At 43.4% G+C, this 14,457-nt stretch overlaps 1 long non-coding RNA gene across 1 annotated transcript; it reads right to left on the reverse strand.

Moving 5' to 3' along the window:
- Positions 1-1,750: 1,750 nt before the first annotated feature.
- Positions 1,751-12,363, reverse strand: LOC117657413 (uncharacterized). Its single transcript, XR_015733662.1, has 3 exons — positions 11,372-12,363; positions 7,926-8,043; positions 1,751-1,803 (listed from the first exon to the last, which is right to left on the reverse strand). It is a non-coding gene; the product is annotated as an uncharacterized LOC117657413 (long non-coding RNA).
- Between the last annotated feature and the right edge of the window lie 2,094 nt (positions 12,364-14,457).

A 14,457-nucleotide genomic window follows, 5' to 3' on the forward strand; every position in this document is an offset into this window, starting at 1 on the left:
CGTCACATGGGAGCGCCCCCTCGCTCACAAGGGTTTACTATAGAAGATCTCCATGAGGGATCCTAAAACAACATAGACAAAAGCATCATTCAATAGAATACCAGGATCTTTTGCTGAGAGTATTGTCTTGGGCTTTCTACTGCAATTTGCAGATGCCTGACATGTGAGCCAACTAGGGGGAAAATGTATAAGGTGGAAAAATAAGAAGCTGTTTGTTTGTGAAGCTGCAGCTCAAGAGGTTCTACTGATGTTTCTTACAGAAGAACACCACTAGGCAGCTCTAGTTCTCCTCAGTTGTCTTCTACCTTTGGTGACGGCCAGGAAGTGTCTTTCTACCATTGTGCTTCACTGCACAGAAATAGACGGCTGAATCCTTAAGTTGGATGTTCTTCAGATACAAAGACATGGTCTTCTTAACTGTGTCCAGACTCATTTCAAAATTATCCTTTGCTTTGGTCTCCGATACAGTCAGTAACATCATGAATTCTGGTGGGGCTCCTGGATATTGCTTGTACCACTGAAGATTATACACCGTTCCCTGATAGGAGCACTTCAGCAGGATGGAGTCTCCTTCCTTAACAGATAGAAATTGGTGCTCATGGGTGACAGTAGCTTGACCTGATACAACTGGAAGGGAAGGGAAACGTTAGGAAAAATAATGGAGGAAGGAAGGAAGCGACGGAGGAAGGGAGGAATCCACCGATAATTATATTTAGCTGATCCTTTAGAATTTCCAAAGGAGCAACTATTATTCAATAATTGTTCAATAAATTCAATACATGTTTGCCATCCTACATTATATTATAAGGTACTTAACAGATAGAAATTGGTGCTTCCGGGTGACCGTAGTTTGAGCTTACACAGCTAGAATGGAAGGAAAATGTTCAGAAAGAAAAGAAAGAAGGAAAAAAGAAAGAAGGAAGGAAGGAAGGAAGGAAGGAAGGAAGGAAGGAAGGAAGGAAGGAAGGAAGGAAGGAAGACAGGAGGGAGGGGGAGGGAGGGAGGGAGGGAGGGAGGGAGGGAGGGAAGGAAGGAAGGAAGGAAGGAAGGAAGGAAGGAAGGAAGGAAGGAAGGAAGATTTTCCAAACAGGTTTAGTTACCTGAAACTTTAGAATTGAGAGTTTCCACAGAAGAAATTGTCATACAATGTTCACAATCCTACTTTTACATGCTTGTATCTCCAGTTGAATTTTTATAGATGGATCACACTATATACTACTTCACATCCAAATACAGTCAGCCAAATAAAGTCATGTGCAGCTGAGAGTATTTTGCGTTTGACAAAGTTAAGGTTCAACCTTGATAACTGTGGAAAAAACTACGTCCAACATTTACTGGCTTTGTGGACCCAAACAACAAGGTATTTGTGGTGGGATCCCAGACTTCTTCTCCCAAATTAGCCTTGAAAGGTAAGTTATTCTAGTCTTTCATTTAAATGAAGGGAGTAGGGACCTCAATTTCCTCTCCTTGGTTGCCCTCCACCTTTGGTGACAACCAGCAGGTGCCTTTGTAACACTGTGCTCCATGCACAGAAATAGACAGCTGAATCCTTAAGTTGTGTGTTCTTCAGATACAAAGAGGTGGTCTTCTTAACTGTGTCCAGAGTCATCTCGAAATTATCCTTTGCTTTGGTCTCCGATATGGCCAGTAACATCATGAATTCTGGTGGGGCTCCTGGATATTGCTTGTACCACTGAAGACTGTATTCCTTTCCCTGATAGGAGCACTTCAGCAGGATGGAGTCTCTTTCCTTAACAGATAGAAATTGGTGCTCCTGGGTGACAGTAGCTTGACCTGATACAACTGGAAGGGGAATGGAAATGTTAGGAAAAATGATGGAGGAAGAAAGGAATGGAGGGAGGGAGGGAGGAAGGAAAGAAGAAGAGAGGGAGGGAGGGAGGAATCCACCAACAAGTATATTTAGCTGATCCTTTAGAATTTCCAAAAGAGCAACTATTATTCAATAATTGTTCAATAAATTCAATAGATGTTTGCCATCCTACTTTAAATTATGGAAGGGAAATGTTCAGGAAAGAAGGAAGGAAGGAAGGAAGGAAGGAGGGAGGGAGGGAGGGGGGGAGGGAGGGAGGGAGGGAGGGAGGAAAGAAGGAGGATTCTCCCAACAGGTTTAGTTACCCGAAACTTTAGAGTTGACAGTTTCCACAGAAGAAATTGCCATACAATGTTCACAATCCTACTTTTACATGCTTGTATCTCCAGTTGAATTTTTATAGATGGATCACAATATATACTACTTCACATCCAAATACAGTCATCCAAATAAAGTCATGTGCAGCTGAGAGTATTTTGCATTTGACAAAGTTAAGGTTCAACCTTGGTAATTATGGAACAAACTACGTCCAACATTTACTGGCTCGGTGGACCCAAACAAGAAGATATTTGTGGTGGGATCCCAGACTTGTTCTCCCAAATTAGCCTTGAAAGGTAAGTTATTCTGATCTCTGATTTAAATGAAGGGAATAGGGAGCTAAATTTCCTCTCCTTGGTTGCCCTGCACCTTTGGTGACAACCAGCAGGTGCCTTTGTAGCACTGTGCTCCATGCACAGAAATAGATAGCTGAATCCTTAAGTTGTGTGTTCTTCAGATACAAAGAGGTGGTCTTCTTAACTGTGTCCAGAGTCATCTCGAAATTATCCTTTGCTTTGGTCTCCGATATGGCCAGTAACATCATGAATTCTGGTGGGGCTCCTGGATATTGCTTGTACCACTGAAGACTAGTAGCTGTTTCCAAATAGGAGCATTTCAAATGGATGGGGTCTCCTTCCTTAACTGAAAGAAATTGGTGCTCCTGGGTGACTCTATCTTGACCCGATACAACTGTAATAGGAGAAGATTATTAAGAAAGGGGAAGGGAGGAAGTGAAGGAAGGGAGGGAGGGAGGGAGGAACAAAAGAAAAAAGAAAGAAAAAGAAAGAAAGAAAGAAAGAAAGAAAGAAAGAAAGAAAGAAAGAAAGAAAGAAAGAGAAAGAAGGGTGGAAGGAGAGAGAGAGAGAAAAAAAGGAAGGAAAGAGGAAGGTAGGTAGATAAGCAGGCAGGAAGAAAGGAATGAAAGAAGGAAATAAGAAAGAAAAAAGAGAAAAAAAGAAAGAAAAAGAAAGAAGGAAAGAAAGAGAGAGAGAGAAAGAAAGGAGGAAGGAAGGAGAGAGAAAAAGAATGAATGGAAGGAAGGAAGGAAGGAAGGCAGGCAAACAAGCATGCAGGAAGGAAGGAAGAAATGAAAGCTGGAAATAAGAAAGAAAAAAGAGAAAGAAAGAAAGAAAAAATAAATAAAGAATGAATGAATGAATGAATGAGAGGAAGAAGGAAGGAAGGAGAGAGAGAGAAAGGAAGGAAGGAGAGAGTGGAAGGAAGGAAGGAAGGAAGGAAGGAAGGAAGGAAGGAAGGAAGGAAGGAAGGAGGATGAAGTTTCGCTGACTTTCTTTTTATGGCTTTTGAAAGATTCAGCTCCCAAACCACCTTGAAGAGGCTGTGTTTCAAAGACAAAAAAAAAAGTAAGGATAAACATTATTTCCATCAATACACGAAGCAATTAGAGAAGAAGGATACCTGTGAAGATGGCCAACAGCAAAGCAGCAATCCTGCTCCCCAGATCTCCCATCCTTCTTTCTTTCTCTGCAACAGGCAGGACAACTCTGTCTCCAGAAACACAGGAAAGGGAGAAGGCACCGTCTTGTGCTCAGTCCTTCCGGGGACTGAAGATCTTCTCAGCTCCGCTTTGGCTCACGTAGATCAAAGGAGGAACATACCACAAACCCAGAAGATAGAAGCTTTCGTCTTCACTCACGCTTGAGCAAAACAAGCCAGTGTTTTAGTGAAAAGAAGTCTAATGAAAAGAGGGACTGGGGGTGACATTATAGCAGTGTTCCAATATTTGAGGGGCTGCCACAGAGAAGAGGAGGGTCAACATACTCTCCAAAGCACCTGACGGCAGGACAAGAAACAATGGATGGAAATTAATCAAGGAGAGAAACAACCTAGAACTAAGGAGAACAAAGAGAACAAATAATCTCTTGTTCCTAACAAAGAGAACAATTAATCAATGGAATGACTTACCTCCAAAAGTTGTGGGTGCTCCATCAATGGAGACCTTTAAGAAGAGACTGGACAGCCACTTGTCTGGAATAGTATAGGGTCTCCTGCCTGAGCAGAGAGTTGGACTAGAAGACCTTCAAGATCCATTCCAATTCTTCTGTTATTCTGTTTTCTAGCTGGAATAATTCATGGTAAGAAACATATATATCGATATTTCAACCACATATGAGAATAGTGATATTTGTTAAATAAGAAATGCGATAAATTACCAGAGATGCATCCAATGGGGATCCCTTGTAGAAAGTCGGCACCCACACACACACCCTCCTAGAGAATGAAATGTTTTGGGGAATATTAAAAAGGCAGGATAGAATATTTCCCCTAAAGTAAAAATGGGGGGTGGATATATTAAAGGAGGCAGAAACCAGCCCCATTTTCCCTGCCCCAAGCAGAAACTAAGGAGGCCAGTTTTTAGAAATTTTGGTAATCCAGTCAGAAAGACTGGGTCAGACAGATATTCCAGAAAAGCAATACAATTAGGCAAGAGAAAGGTCGACAAGATTAGCTCAGAAAACACCTAGGATTTGCATTTCCCCCTCTGCCTGTAGAGCCAGCCATGACTCCATAGGAATCTGACAACAGCCAATACTAAAGGACATGTTCTTGCACAGGAACAGGAATCTCAAATAAGCAGCCCAAAGAAGGTATAAAACCCACCCATTCTCAATTCCATTTTGCCAGCTGTCCCAGAACTGCATACTGTGTGTGTGTGTTGGTTCTGTTCATCAATAAATAGAACCTTCCTTTCTAATCAGCCTTTATTTTATTCCTGGCTTGGAACTGGATATTTCTTCCAACACCCTCAAGTGCTGAAGAAGCTTCTTGGCTGAGAAGCAAAAGTCTTTGTATTAATTTGAAGATATTTCACTTCTCATCCAAGGAGCTTCTTCAACTCTGAATGGATGGTGGGGAATGGGAAATAAAATAGGAATATTGTGGAGAAAGTGTTGGCAAATCACTTTTTCTAACTTTGCCAAGAAAACTAGAAGATGCTTCCTCTTTGACGCTCATTCGCCTACCTGATCCTTTTGATAGGATTGTGGAAAACAAATCTGGAAGAGTCCACCTATCCTTTGCTAGCATCCCAAAATGCCAAAGGGACATTTCTCAACTTGGAAAATGTTGTTCTCCATCCTTTTGGTACCTGATGTTAGGGTTCTGATTGCTACATCAAGGAACAGAGTCATCACTTAAACATTTTTTGTAGGAGGTCCTCCCCTCCTAGAAGAATGAAATATTTTGGGAAATATCAAAAAGGCAGGATAAAATATTTCCCCTAAAGGATAAATGGGGGGGGGAATCTTAAGGGAGGCAGAAACCAGCCCCAGTTTCCCTGCCCCAAGCAGAAATTGAGGAGGCCAGCTCATTACTTTATGAGTAATCCATTCATAAAGACTGGGTCAGCCAGATACTCCAGATAAGCAACAAACAAAAGGTGGACAAGATTAGCTCAGACAAAGACCTAGGATTTTCATTTCCTCTATTTATTTATTTATTTATTTATTTGTTTGTTTATTTATTTATTTATTTATTTATTATATTTCTATACCGCCTTTCTCCCATAGGACTCAAGGCGGTGTACAGTCAAGAAAAATATAGATACAGAAACATCATAAAATTGCTAATTAAAATTATTATTATAACATAGTTTGACCCAATTAAATAGAACCTAAAATTAGATAACATTTTAAAAACATTCACATCTTTATATGTTTAGCCCCGCCTGTTGGAACATGAGGGTTTTGAGGGCATGGCGGAAAGCACGTAGATCAGGGATATTCCGTATCTCCGGGGGCAGTTCATTCCAAAGGGTTGGTGCCCCCACAGAGAAGGCCCTCCCTCTGGGAGTCGCCAGTCGGCATAATTTGACTGACAGTACCCTGAGTAGTCCCTCCCTGTGAGAACGAACTGGTCGGTGGGAGGCTATTGGTGGCAAAAGACTGTCTCGTAGGTACCCAGGTCCTAAGCCATGGAGCGCTTTAAAGGTGATACCTTGAATCGCACCCGGAAGACCACCGGGAGCCAGTGCAGCTCGCGTAGGAGAGGTGTTACATGGGCTTTTGCCTATAGAGCCAGATATGACCCCCACATGACCCCCATAGGAATACAGAAGGTATAAAAACACACCCACTCTCAACTCCATTTTGTCAGCTGCCCAGAATCACACGTGGTTGGTGGTTCTGCTTCAACAATAAAAGGAACTTTTCTTTCCCATCAGCCTCCAGCCTCCATTTGATTTTCAGTCCCTTTCTCCCAGCATGGAACTGGACCTGGATATTTCTTCCAACAATTTCTCGAGATTTCTGACTGTCCTATCAGGGGGAAGTGTCAGAAAGCCAGAGGAATCGAGAGGAGAGCAAAAGAATCACTTAAAACTCTTACAACATTCCTCTTAAGAGAACTTTGCTGGTATCTGCTTGTGGGTTACACTGCCCTCTTGTGGGGAGAAGAGGATCAGGTTTAGTGATGGGGAAAAAAACACAAACATCAACATTTGCCTGTAATCCCCCAATATTTCCTACCAGGATGAACTTTGCAAAGAATTGTGTGACTGTAAGGTTCATCCTTGTATCCAGATGAGCACCACACAGACACTCCGTGGAAACCACATTTATGTCATGTCCTCATATCAGGACGTGTCTTTCTACCACTCTGCTTCACTGTACAGAAATAGACAGCTGAATCCTTAAGTTGAGTGTTCTTCAGATACAAAGAGGTGGTTTTCTTAACTGGGTCCAGAGTCATTTCAAAATTATCCTTTGCTTTAGTCTCCGATATAGCTAGTAACATCATGAATTCTGGTGGGGCTCCTGTATATTGCTTGAACCACTGAAGACTGTATTCCGTTCCCTGATAGGAGCACTTCAGCAGGATGGAGTCTCCTTCCTTAACAGATAGAAATTGGTGCTCCTGGCTGACAGTAGCTTGACCTGATACAGCTAAAATGGAAGGGAAATATTCAGAAAGTGGGAAGAAGAGGAAGGAAGGAAGGAAAGAAGGAAGGAAGGAAAGAAAAAAAGAGGGAGGGAGGAGGGAGGGAGGATGGCAGGACGGCAGGAAGGAAGGAAGGAAAGAAAGAGGGAGGGAGGGAGAAAGGGAGGAAGGAAGGAAAGAAAGAAAGAGGGAGGGAGGGAGGACAGCAGGAAGGAAGGGAGGGAGGGAGGGAGGAAAGAAAGAAAGAAAGAGGGAAGGACGGAGGAGGGAGGGAGGGAGGAAGGAAGGAAGGAAAGAAAGAAAGAGGGAGGCAGGGAGGAAGGAAGGAAGGAAGGAAGGAGGAAGGAAGGAAAGAAAGAAAGAGGGAGGGAGAATGGCAGGACAGAGGGAAGGAAGGAAAGAAGGAAGGAAAGAGGGAGGGAGGGAGGGAGAAAGGGAGAAAGGGAGGAAGGAAGGAAAGAAAGAAAGAAAGAAAGAAAGAAAGAGGGAGGGAGGGAGGACGGCAGGAAGGAAGGGAGGGAGGAAGGACGGAAGGAAAGAAAGATGGAGGGAGGGAGGGAGGGAGGGAGGGAGGGAGGGAGGAAGGAAGGAAGGAAGGAAGGAAGGAAGGAAGGAAGGAAGGAAGGAAGGAAGGAAGGAAGGAAGGAGAAAAGAATCTTATTATGGCTATAGATCTTCACCATCTTGTAGACAACAACCCGAAGCAAATGTGGCAGGGACTGCAGAAACTAACTAATTATAAGGGCAATATGACAAAGACAGTTAACTATGATGCCTCATTGGTAGAGGAATTGAACCCCTGCTTCTCCCGCTATGAGGTGAAAAGACCTGACCTTGTAGCCCCAGCCCGCCGGCCCTCCAACTCCTAGCCACTCACCTTGTACGTACACCAAGCGAGAGCTGTATTGGAGGCCATGAACTCTAGTAAAACTGCAGGTCCAGATGGGGTGCTGGGGATAGTGGTAAAAACTTGTGCCGACCAACTAGCAGAGGTCCTAACAAAAAAAATTTCAACATTTCCTTGCAAACAGCCAGTGTTCCATCATGCTTGAAAGCAGCCACTATCATCCCAGTCCCAAAGAAAAGAGCACTTAACAGTCTGAACAACCACAGACCTATTGTACTAACATCTGTACTGATGAAGTGCTTCAGGAGATTGGTTCTTCAACACCTTAGGTTACGCCTCCCACCAAATTTCAACCAATATCAGTTTGCCTACAGGGGGAATAGGTCGACAAGGTGATGCCATTGCTACTGCCCAGGGGTGAAATCTACTTACCTTCCCTACCTGTTCGGAAGTGCAAGTGCTTGTCACGTGTGCGCATGGTCCCTCTGTGCATGTGCAAACCTGTCTGCACATGCGCAGAGGGTAAAAAAATAGGTTACTTCCTGGTTAAAACCAGGAAGTAATGACATCTGGGTGGGTGGGCGGAGCCTCGCACTGCTGCGCTACCGGTTCCTGGAACCATCTGTCACCGCCGCTACCAGTTCGCTGGAACCAGTGTGAACCGGTAGCATTTCACCCCTGCCACTGCCCTACATTCTGTAGTGAGTCATCTAGAGAAACCTGGGAACTACGTCAAAATGCTTTTCGTAGATTACAGGCTTTTAACACCATTCTGCCGAGCGTCCTCATTGAAAAGTTGACTGACTTGAATTTTCCTTCTCTCACCTGTGACTGGATTAAAGACTTTCTTTTTTTTTTAATTGAAAAAGTTTTTCAAATACAGATTTTTCCCCCTTTTTTTCCCCTCCTCCTCCCTAACGCCCCCTCACCCTCCCCACCCCCCATGGCTTCTCCAAAAGTAAAATCCAGATTGATATCAAATTATATAATACTTTTACACCACCCCCCACATGCTAACCATTTCTTTCTAACATTGTTATTATATCCCCCCTATATTATACATTTCAAAGCAACCTTCAGCTATAAAACTATATAATAAATCCTAATTTGACATTTACTCAACTCATAATCTACCCATTTCCTCCCCCATACATATATCTCCTAATTCAAATCTTTTACGTATATTTATATCTAAACATAACATCCCTTTTCCTAAAAACAATCAGTAACCTAACCCATCTCCACCCATTTTCCTACAGGTCTACCATACATAATATTTTTAATATCTTTGTTCTTCTGCCCACACCACACAACTAAAAAATATTTCCATATATGAATAAAATCCTCAAATGACTTTAAATTTATAATCCATATAGTGTCTTCTGTGACGTCTTTCAACTAGATTATTAATTCCATCGCCCATGTTAGGGTAACATCAAGTTCTGGATTAAAGACTTTCTGATGGACTGGCCACAAACAGTGAGGGCAGGGCCTTTTATATCCTCCTCCCTGAAGCTCAGCACTGGCTCTCCCTAGGGCTGCGTGCTCAGTCCCTACCTGTACTCATTGTACACATATGATTGTGTATCTTCTGACCCATCTAATGTGATTATCAAGTTTGCGGATGGTACCACCGTACTGGGTCTTATTACAGGAGGTGACAAATTAGCATACAGGGAAGAGGTCCAGAAGGTAAGCACATGGTGCTGAGGAAACAACTTGCAGCTAAACATCAGCAAGGAGACCAAGGAGATGGTGCTAGACTTCCAGAAGAAGAGAGAAGAACCTGCCCCATTTTACATCAAGAGGGGCTGTGTGGAGAGAGTCTCCTCTTTCAAATTCCTGGGAGTCCATCTTGGTGAAGAGCTCACCTGGAAAAATATTATGATCCAGGTGGTCCAGAACAGCAGTCACCAACTAATAGTCCGTGGACCATTGGTGGTCCACGAGAAAATTTTGTTGGTCCCCAGAAAAATTATTTGCATTTTTTTATATTGCACTAAATCAGGGGTCCTCAACCTATGGCCCCTGTGCCGGATACGTGTAATGAACGCTTGTGTTGCTGCAGAGAGTCTCTCCCCTTTGGGGTCTTTTTGTGCGGGTCGGAGGGGGGCAGAAATTCCAACTTGGGGTCTGCTTCAGCCTCCTGGTGTGGGGCTTTGGGTGAAGGCCGGAGGGAAGCGCCACTGGTAGCAAAGAGCCAGAGGACCTTGTTCCAGTGGGACTGCATCATGGCCTGGAAATGGCTGACCATCTCAGCTTGCTGAGCCTCCGGGCACCGGTACCTGGCCTTGCACTCCTGCAGGTCTTCCCTCTGCTTGGAAAGCCTATGCTTGTAGTCCTCAGTGAGGTACTTCTGCTGAGCCTCCTTCTCCAATTTGAACTGAGCTGTTTTGCCAACTCTTTCTCATGGGGGCTGCTTAGCTCCAACAACTGCTTCCTGTTGGGGCCCTCAGGAGCCCAGGTGGGCAGGTGAGGAGTGGCTGGGAGGGGACGGGTGAGTAGAGGCTGGAGAGGCATCCCTCGATGTGAGTGACATCAAGTTGGCCACGCCTGCCCAGTCACATGACCACCTAGCCACGCCCAGCCAGCCAGTCATTAGGCAGATCATATTAGTGGTCCCCGGGTTTTAAAATTATGAATTTTGTGGTCCCTGAGGTCCGAAAGGTTGGGGACCCCTGGTCCAGAAGGCTCAACAGAGACTCCATTTCCTCAGGATTTTGCGGAAAATCAAGGTGGAACAACGACTGATGAAGTCCTTCTATCAGTCTACAATAGAAAGCGTCCTCACGTTATGGAATGGTATGCTGTCTTTTTTTTTTTTTAATTGAAAAGTTTTATAAGAAATACAAACAATTTTCTCCCCCCCACCACCCTTTCCCCTTCCCCACATAATAGAAATTGTACATTTTCTTATACATAAGAAATCCTACATATACATGTTTCCCTTAAAGAAAGCATTAAAATAAAACATTTTAATTACATTTGGAGTTGCTCTTCTTCTCTTTCTCCCCTCATTCCACAACAAACCTTCTTCTCCTCCTCCTTTCTTTCCCTTCCCTCCCTCCTCTTCTCTCCTACTTTCTCCTGCCTCCTCTCCCACCTCATCCTACTTCCTTTCCCTTTCCCCCCACTTCTCTCTTCGTTCCCCCCTTCTCGCCTTCACTCCTACTCCTGTCCCCTTCCCTTCCTCCTCTCCTTTCTTCCATTCCTCACCCTCCCTCTCCTCTTCCTACCCCCTCCTCCTCTCTCCTTTCTAACTTCTTTGCCGTGAAATATTTTCCTCCTTTAGTATCTGAGCAACTCCTGTATGCTACTCATAGAATATACTTTCTTCTCTATTCACCACTTTTACCCCTCCATCCCTTATCCCACCCTCCCCACCCACCCTGACTTCCCAGAGCAAAAACAGGGTATAGCATCTAACAAACATATTCTAAAATAGACTAACAAATTATAAAGTTCAAAACTCTCACATGTTCTTTAACTCCCTTGCTCCAATTCATCAACAAGATGAAATCACTAGGACTCGATGTCTTAGCAGGGTGAGGAAAATCCTTAAGGATGATTCACACCCTGGTCAGCACTTCTTTACTCTCCTACCATCAGGCAGGAGATCTAGAAGCATAGCCAATCGAATGAACAGGCTGAAAAATAGCTTCTCTCCGTGGACTGTCAGACTTCTGAATGCAACATAACACCGTAACTCCTTAGCAGGATAGACTTGCCGGGCCAGCACAACATGCAACATGTCTACACCGGTGTAATATAATATAATGTGATGTTATGCACATATATGTATAAAGGATTGTGTGTCTGTTAGCATGATCTATTCGGTTAAGATTTTTTTTTTCTTTCACTTATGAGTCATTGAGATGTATTCTGTGTTTTGGGAGGGGGCTACTCATCCAATCTCATTGTACACATGTTGTGCATTGACAATGAAGTCTGCTGGTGGCTCAGCAGACTGATAGCATTGTGATTAACACCAGCTGTCTGCAATTACTGTAAGTTCGAATCTCACCAGGCTCAAGGTTGACTCAGCCTTCCATCCTTTCTAAGGTAGGTAAATTGAGGACCCAGTTTGTGGGGGCAATAAGCTGACTTTGTATAAATATACAAAAGTATGAAGGCTATTGCTTAACGCATTGTAAGCCGCCCTGAGTCTCCGGAGAAGGGTGGCATATAAATCAATTTTTTTAAAAAAAAATGAATTGACCAAATTTCCCCCCCCCCAACACCCGTTTTCCCAGCCACTAAATGTGACAGCCCTGGAGTTCCAAAGAAAAGATGGCCTCCAGGGCTGACATTCAGCTTTCTACTGCAATTTGTAGATAGTCATCTGACATGTGGACCAACTAGGGGGAAAATGTATAAAATGAAAAATAAGCAGATGTTTGTTTATGAAGCTGCAGCTCAAGAGGTTCTTCTGATGCTTTTTCAGAGGGACACCAGCAGGCAGCTTGAGTTCTCCTCAGTTGTCGTCTACCTTTGGTGACAGCCAGGAAGTGTCTTTCTACCACTGTGCTCCACTGCACAGAAATAGATGGCTGAATCCTTAAATTGGATGTTCTTCAGATACAAAGATGTGGTCTTCTTAACTGTGTCCAGACTCATTTCAAAATTATCCTTTGCTTTGGTCTCCGATACAGTCAGTAACATCATGAATTCTGGTGGGGCTCCTGGATATTGCTTGTACCACTGAAGATTATATTCCGTTCCCTGATAGGAGCACTTCAGCAGGATGGAGTCTCCTTCCTTAACAGATAGAAATTGGTGCTCCTGGGTGACAGTATTTTGACCTGATACAACTGGAAGGGAAGGGAAACGTTAGGAAAAATAATGGAGGAAGAAAGGAAGCGACGGAGGAAGGGAGGAATCCACCGATAATTATATTTAGCTGATCCTTTAGAATTTCCAAAGGAGCAACTATTATTCAATAATTGTTCAATAAATTCAATAGATGTTGGCCATCCTACATTATATTATAAGGTACTTAAAAGATAGAAATTGGTGCTTCTGGGTGACAGTAGTTTGAGCTTATACAGCTAGAATGGAAGGAAAATGTTCAGAAAGAAAAGAAAGAAAGAAAAAAGAAAGAAGGAAGGAAGGAAGGAAGGAAGGAAGGAAGGAAGGAAGGAAGGAAGGAAGGAAGGAAGGAAGACAGGAGGGAGGGGGAGGGGGAGGGAGGGAGGGAGGGAGGGAAGGAAGGAAGGAAGGAAGGAAGGAAGGAAGGAAGGAAGGAAGGAAGGAAAATTCTTCCAACAGGTTTAATTAGCTGAAACTTTAGAATTGTGAGTTTCCACAGAAGAAATTGCCATACAATGTTCACAATCCTACTTTCACATGCTTAAGTATCTCCAGTTGAATCTTTATAGATGGATCAGACTATATACTACTACACAGCCAAATACAGCCATGTGCAGCTGAAAATATTTTGCATTTGACAAAGTTAAGGTTCAACCTTGGTAATTATGGAAAAAACTACTTCCAACATTTACTGGCTCTGTGGACCCAAACAAGAAGATATTTTGGATGGGATCCCAGACTTTTTCTCCCAAATTAGCCTTGAAATGTAAACTATTCTGGTCTTTCATTTAAATGAAAGGCCCATAGTAGGGAGCTCAATTTCCTCTCCTTGGTTGCCCTTCACCTTTGGTGACAACCAGCAGGTGCCTTTGTAGCACTGTGCTTCACTGCACAGAAATAGACGGCTGAATCCTTAAGTTGGGTGTCCTTCAGATGCAAAGAGGTGGTCTTCTTAACTGTGTCCAGACTCATTTCAAAGTTATCCTTTGCTTTAGTCTCCGACACAGACAGTAACATCATGAATTCTGGTGGGGCTCCTGGATATTGCTTGTACCACTGAAGATTATACACCGTTCCCTGATAGGAGCACTTCAGCAGGATGGAGTCTCCTTCCTTAACAGATAGAAATTGGTGCTCCTGGGTGACAGTATTTTGACCTGATACAACTGAAAGGGAAGGGAAACGTTAGGAAAAATAATGGAGGAAGAAAGGAAGGGACGGAGGGAGGGAGGGAGGGAGGAATCCACCGATAATTATATTTAGCTGATCCTTTAGAATTTCCAAAGGAGCAACTATTATTCAATAATTGTTCAATAAATTCAATACATGTTTGCCATCCTACATTATATTATAAGGTACTTAACAGATAGAAATTGGTGCTTCCGGGTGACCGTAGTTTGAGCTTACACAGCTAGAATGGAAGGAAAATGTTCAGAAAGAAAAGAAAGAAAGAAAAAAGAAAGAAAGAAGGAAGGAAGGAAGGAAGGAAGGAAGGAAGGAAGGAAGGAAGGAAGGAAGACAGGAGGGAGGGGGAGGGGGAGGGAGGGAGGGAGGGAGGGAAGGAAGGAAGGAAGGAAGGAAGGAAGGAAGGAAGGAAGGAAGGAAGGAAGGAAGGAAGGAAAATTCTTCCAACAGGTTTAATTAGCTGAAACTTTAGAATTGTGAGTTTCCACAGAAGAAATTGCCATACAATATTCACAATCCTACTTTCACATGCTTAAGTATCTCCAGTTGAATCTTTATAGATGGATCA

The sequence above is a fragment of the Pantherophis guttatus genome, chromosome 4 (assembly GCF_059756535.1).
Source record: "Pantherophis guttatus breed Tessera chromosome 4, ASM5975653v1, whole genome shotgun sequence".
NCBI lineage: Eukaryota > Metazoa > Chordata > Lepidosauria > Squamata > Colubridae > Pantherophis > Pantherophis guttatus.